Source organism: Metopolophium dirhodum, chromosome 8 (assembly GCF_019925205.1).
Source record: "Metopolophium dirhodum isolate CAU chromosome 8, ASM1992520v1, whole genome shotgun sequence".
In the NCBI taxonomy this organism is placed as follows: Eukaryota; Metazoa; Arthropoda; class Insecta; order Hemiptera; family Aphididae; genus Metopolophium; species Metopolophium dirhodum.
In genome coordinates, this window is record NC_083567.1 from 8,842,803 (window position 1) to 8,850,196 (window position 7,394).

A 7,394-nucleotide genomic window follows, 5' to 3' on the forward strand; every position below is an offset into this window, starting at 1 on the left:
ATGTCAGAAGATAATAACAAAGTTGTTGCATCTTTACATAAATCTTTATGTGATTTTTCATTTATAATTATAATATGTATATTGTATAATGGAAAAAGTCCTTGGTTTGACTTATTTTATCTCAACATTTTTGCAAACGGAAAATTTAGATCTAATTACTGCTATAGAGTCTGTAAAAGAAACAACTCAAAAACTTGAAGATATAAGAAACGAAGAAACATTTACTGAGATTTACCATCAAGCTTGTGAAATTGGTAAATCCGTTGGAGTAATTCCAGTTATACCAAGAGTTGTAGGTACTCAAAAGCACCGAGAAAATTATCAAGTACACAATAATTATTACGCTTCTTATTATAGGCAATCAATTTTTTATGTATATTTAGATGATATACTTGCATCATTTAATGAACGATTCCAAACAAATCCTAATATTATTATTTCATTATCATGTATACTACCCAATAAAATTGGAAATTCTTCATTCAACGACTTAAAACCAGCAATTTTATTTTATGAAGAAGATTTGGTTATAGAAAATTACAAATTACTTGAAAATGAATTTGAATTTTGGAAACAAAAATGGTCAGGTGAAAAAAATTGTATTCCAAAAAATCCCTTGGGTACATTACCAAAGTGTCCAGAAGAAATGTTTCCAAACATAAATGTTTTTTTAAAAATGTTATCTATAATACCAGTATCAACTGCATCAGTCGAAAGAAGTTTTTCTACTTTAAAAAGAATAAAGCCTTATTTAAGGAACTCTACAGGTGAGACAAGACTAAATGGTTTAGCGCTGATGAACATTCACAGAGATCTCCATATTGATTCTGAAGTAATTATTAATATGTTTCCTTCAAAAAAAGAAAGAAGATTGGATTTTAAATTATAAACAGTTGTTTAATTATTTATTTATTTGGTTATTTTTTTATTATTATTATTATCAAAGTTGGTAAAGTCTGAACTTTTAGTTATGATTACAATTATTTAATTGACTTTATTTATACCTATAATTCTCATCTATATGAGTAAATTGAAAATAAATGAAAAAAAATTATAGGTATTAAAATATAATTTTTTTAAAAATCCTGTAGTACCCTAGCCCTAGAAAATATTATAGCCCCCCCCGAAAAAACATCCTGGCTACGGCACTGGTTCCTACAAAGCATAGTCTAGGAGCTTACGAATTCAACCCTTCTTTCGAAATTACAATCAAACTTTTAAACATTCACTACCGCTTTTGGTAGTTTTTATAGGTAATGCATAGAAAAATATATTTCGTTGTTCTTGATATGTTGACATGTGCGTGTGCGTGCGAGAGTGACACACGACGGATTCCGAATGTATCTACGCACACTAATGATCATTTACTTCGCACACAACCACACTGCGTAACGAGTATAAGACATCAATTCGATGTCAAATTAAGGCAATTCGCCTATACGCGACCCCTCATTAAATCACCGCCTTTAATCCCCCTTAACAGAATCCATAAATACTATTATTATTAATGAGAAATTCTTCTTACGTACGAGTATACGAACAATCATTGATTAGTTTGAAAACCTCTATCTGTTCCTTGTGGTATTTTTTTTTAAGACCTAAAGCAAAGAATTGATCGAATTAGAATATTTTGATATTAATATTTTGGTACAATGATGATCGAAAGTGGGGAGTGCAATAGACAAATGCCACAGCTAGTTGGTAGATAATCTTGATTTTTTTTTACGGACAATCTTAACTATACTTACCTACCTATAGTAAATGGTAATTTATTTTTTTCCAAATATTCAGTATTCTATGTTTTCAAAATAATATATGTGGGTTTGTAAATTTCGTCATCTTTAGGTCCCTTGGTTAGGAATCTCAAATAAACTTTTTGAAATAATAATATAATATTAAAATTTCACAATGTAATATTTGTTTAATTGTTTTTACATAAGTAGTATACTTTGGAGAACTGCACACGCTTAATTGTATAAGGCCTTCATATTTCAATTGAAATGTAATAAACAATCTAATGTGATACAAGGCACAAGCACGTCATATGTTATATATAAGATAATAATTTGTATTGATATTATATTTACACCTATAAACATTAAACATTAATGTATTTCTCAAAGTTTTCGAGAACCATAACTGGATATCATAATGAATTTTTTAAACCAATTTGATTAACTTTCCCCGTTTTATCCTATACTAGTACCACAAATTACATTTTTTAAAACTATTATTGTTATTTATTAACAATAATTTATCAATATACATGATAAGATAGAGGATACAAGGTGAGTATTTATAAACTTGATATCGAATTTATTGTTTCTGATGTTCACTACCGTCATTTACATAATTTTGTGATTATTATATGAGTAAAAACCATGGGGGTCATTTTTAATTTAATGCATTTTGACTTTAGATTCAGAGAAAAGAAAAGCAAAGGGTTTTATTATATTTTGTAGCATTAAAAGAGCATCAATCTTCAACTTTGAGAATGTGAGACGGTGCCGTGTTACCGACGGGTCATTTTAAATAATATTGAAATAACAAATCCTTGGATACAGTATTGTAAAATGTAAGGGTTTATTGCGATGACATGAGTCATACTTTTGTACGTGATGGTTTTATGTTGATGTGATGAGACACTTAAAATGTCTGTAAAAATAACTCTGTTTATATATTGTTTAGATTTTTTCGTTACAGTAACGACTATTTATGAGAATCCTTGTTTTAAATTTTCAATCTCTAGCTATAAAAACTGAACATCTTATAATTTTTTAACTATAATAAATTTGAAGATTTTTGAGATTTTGATTAATGTTTTTAACATTTGAACTTAAAATACTTATAAAAAAAGTGGTGCCTATATGGATCTGTAATATTTATCGACTGTTATTAGAAAAACTTATAACTTATAAGGAACCTTATATACATTTTTGAATTTTTCAAGCTTTTTGACCCAACGAATACAATTTTATTGACTTAGTAGGATAAAACGTTGTACAATTTCAAATTTCAAATGTCTAAAAACAAGTCAAAATATTTTTAAAAATGTAGCATATATTATGTATTATATAGAAAATGATAAAATAATCATTTGATGAACATTTCAAGTACCTACCTACGATTAATAGTTTTTGAATAACAACAAAGTAAGAAAATCATTGTATGAGAATTTATTCATTTATGGGTGAATAACCAATGTCTAATGTAAAACGCTCGTAAGAAATACATTTGTTTTTCCAACTAACATTAATTTTTTTGAATTTAGGAAAGAGAGTAGAGACATTCATCTCTCTGCTCAGAATCAAAACCAATAGAACTATAGAACGATAGAAAAATATCACTGAGTGTACATTCAAATATTACGATTCATAAAATTATAAATAGCTGTTTTCTTTATACCTATTTTAAATTATATTTAAATTATTTTTAAATTTAAACTAGATAAATAAATTACATGGCCATTTTTTCATGATCTCTGCAACAAATGAGAAAATTCGTTATTATTGAAGAACTAGGTATATATTATATTATGGCATAATTCCAGGAAAACATTTTTACTTTGTTTTTACCTTTTTTTTCAGTTTTAAATTCTTCAAAATGAAATAAGTAAGTGTTTATTATATTAATAAATTGTAATTATATATTTTTAAAGTCTTCTTTGCAACACGATAAAACTCAGAGGATTGTAAAATATATTTTTTTTATGGCAGGTGAAAATTAAAAACTGGCCTTGTAGCTCAATAGTTAATGGGAAAGAAAGATTTACAAACTTTTCATTCCCTTAGGCCTTAGGGACATTTATTGAAACATTTAAAACACAAACTTATAATTATAATTATTCTTTAGGGGCGTGCTGGTTTTCCAATTTTCCCCAATTCTATAAAATTTAAAAATTATATTTCATAATATTTTAGTCGCTACCTTAAGAGGCCTCGCTATGGCTATTATAATATAAGAATAAATTTTTTTCCAGAATCAAAATCGGACAACGTAACCTAACTTTAATTTTGTCAAAAACTGATGGACTATAATGGTCTTTTGAGCTAAAATTTGAGGCCGCCTAATAATTATAATACTTTTCCATTAACCTACTGTCTGATACCTATTTAATAAATGCTGCGCAGGGGGGGGGGGGTACGGTTACGGGGGGTACTGGATACGGATCTGACCTGCAAAATATTCTCTTCTTTTAAATAAAAAGAGAACTAACAAAATCCGAAAATTCTATAGGACGTGAGAGTTGTTCTTTAAGATATTTTTTTGTTATAAAAATTGTTAGTTTACATTTTAAGACACATGTTGTTGTGTTTTTTAAATTTAAAATTATTTATTTTTTACAAAATCTGAATTTTATTGATGTTTTATTAGGGAGACATATTAATTGACTTATAATAATCAATTAAAGTTACATTAAATCTAAATTAATGTTCTTTCGTAGGTTCTTACCTATATCCACTGATGTAACCATATTTTTGTATTGATTTTCCCCTAATAAATACATGTTACATGCCTATTATATTTCAATAATTTATTGCAGTTTATAATATTTATGTTATTTTATGATGAATATTTTTCATTAATTTATAATAATAATATTTAATTATCCAGCTAATGACTATAGTTTGTATAAAGGGCGTGACTATTTTTCTCCAAAAATAATATACCGCTTTCCTCCAATCTCCATTTTCCTCAGAACATTACTTTAGTCTAAAGCCATGTCCATTTCCCTCAAAATATTAAAATCAATTTGATAAAAAACAATTGTTTTTTTTAGAACCCACACCTATAGAATTAACTGTTGTATTCCTGCAGCTAGCTGTATTATACCTTAAGCGATCCTAAAGTTGATAAGCTTCGAAAAGCTCGTTACTATTGAATTGAACTTAGAAAATCCTTGAAAGAAAATTCAACAAACACTCATCCCCAGGTCATTTAACACCAAATTGTATACCAGAAAACAAAAAAACATTTTATTTTTTTCAATTATATGTATACTTTATTATTCACATCAAATAATTGTGTAATTCATTTAGTTCTAGTTCAGTTATTTATTTATTTTTTATTTTTATTTATTCAGCAACATATTATTGTTGCTCAGTTATTCAGTTATATGGAAGCAAGCCATAGTATTAATGACTTCCGTATTTTTCGTCTAAAACGTCTATAATTTCAGATATACAATTTTTTTCATAATTATGTCATCGTGGAGAAGAAACTCTGTGCCGTACAGTCTACGGAGATACGCTGGTTAGCCATTTAGGAGGTACGATTGTTTTATCAATATTATTTTTTGTATTTTGGGTGTGTTTTTTTATTCTAATAGGCAAAATATTCTGATCATCAACTTCTAATAGGTTTGTGATCATAAATTGGATCTAGTTGTTACTTTTGGGAGGTCAAAATAATTGGGTAAAACATAATATCTACGAATATCGAACATATTTTATGATAATGTTAAATATTTAACTGTAGCGTCGTATGACATGGTCTCGTCCACAGATATACTTTTAGGATAGAATTTAGGAAAAAACCAATGAAAAAATTCATGCCAATATGCAAGGTTCCATTACAATTTTCTTGATATATTGTGAACTGCATACTAGTATATTTGTATTTTATGGATAGACGTAAATTAAAATAAATAAAAACTAACAGAGAGTAGATTAATAGGAAATCTCTAATAGAACATTAAAACTTAAAATGCATATATGACAATACCTATGTGAGGTAAAATTAAACGCACGTGTTACGATGTTAAGATCTTATAAAAATATGTCTGTGCCGTCCATGGTTATAAGTATTTCATTCAGTTAAATAAGATTTTAAATTTGAACAAAAAGTTATATTCGTAACGTTATTAATAATATACTTGCCAAATTCTGTTCCAGATATTTTGTCTGTTTAAGTAAATAATATTTTACAAATTTAATATTGACATTAACACAATTAATGTAGGTACGTAATTTTAAAATGGTTATATGACGACAATATGTGCGGAAAAATTAAAAGTTTAAGTTGCAATGTCAAAATCATTTAAATGTCTGATTCTGTCACTGGTTATAACTATTTTATTGTGTTATATAAGTTTTTGATTTGAATAAAAGTACTAAATAGTAATCGTAACGTGAACAATAATAAACTTGCCCGTTTCAACTGTGTTCAGTATATCACCTGTTTAAAAAAAATAATATTTCACAACTTTAATATTGACATTAACACAATTAATCACTATTATAATGTTGGTTGATGAATACCTAATAATTTAAAAAATAAGAATGTATAAGTTAGAACTTTTATAATAAAGTTTATTCAATATAATGTTCTTTTTTTAACTTACAAATATTCAGCATATTTTTAAGTTGTAGGTATAATTTGTGTTTACAATTTATATTTTATACAATTTGAATGGGTATTTCTTTGAATATTTTATTATTTCATCTCATTACTAAAATTCCGAAATATTGCAAACTTGTGATACTATTTAAACTGTATACCAGATAAAAAAATCATATTTAATTAAGAATTTTTATTCTCGTTTTAATTTATTATCAATTTTTCCTAGAAATTGTAAAAGGTCAACTACAATAGCCCGGCTAGCTCAGTCTATAGACCACAAGACTCTTATAATCTCGAGGTCGAATCCCACTTTGTTGTATAGGTTCGCCGATCGCTTTCGGCGTACACTATTAAACACACAATTAAATCATAAAACTCTTACTATTACTATTTTGTCCAACCGTGTCACAGTAACCACATCAAGCGATTACCGCTGAAGGACACAGTTGTCAGCACCTATTACTTATATTTATATGTTATTGCTTAACCTAGTTTACATTTTGCTACATGCCTACATCTACTAAAACATACTGACTAAGAATATTAATACTAAATGTTGTTAGGTACACATTACATAAAATAAATGTTTATTAGTTGATAGTTTCAATATCAATAATGTCTATGTTTCTATAAAAATGTTATTTTATACAAACCTTGCCTTGAAAATTACAAGTAAAAAATTATTCAAATCGGTCGAGCCGTTTTTAAGTTTTAGCGAGACTAACGGACAGTAATTTATTTTTATATATTTAGAAGATATATTTTAAGACTGTTAGATGGTAATGAATTCAGCATATAATAAAAAATGTGGTAAATCAACTTCACAATACATTTTTATGAACCTATCTATAATTATGTTTGACCCAACGGGTGTTTTTACAGACTATGCACCTTATATTATATACCTATTTGAATCGTAAAATAACTTTCCTATCACTACTGATAAGTTTAAAAATTATTTAATTTAACAATATACAACACATCAACATTGGTTAATCAGTTATCTTACCTTTACACGCTAAAAGTAATAGACAATTGTAAATTTAACGAAT

The 7,394-nt window shown here is 27.0% G+C and overlaps 1 pseudogene; it reads left to right on the forward strand.

The window, feature by feature from the left end:
- Positions 1-889, forward strand: LOC132950204 (52 kDa repressor of the inhibitor of the protein kinase-like; annotated as a pseudogene).
- The last annotated feature ends 6,505 nt before the right edge of the window (positions 890-7,394 follow it).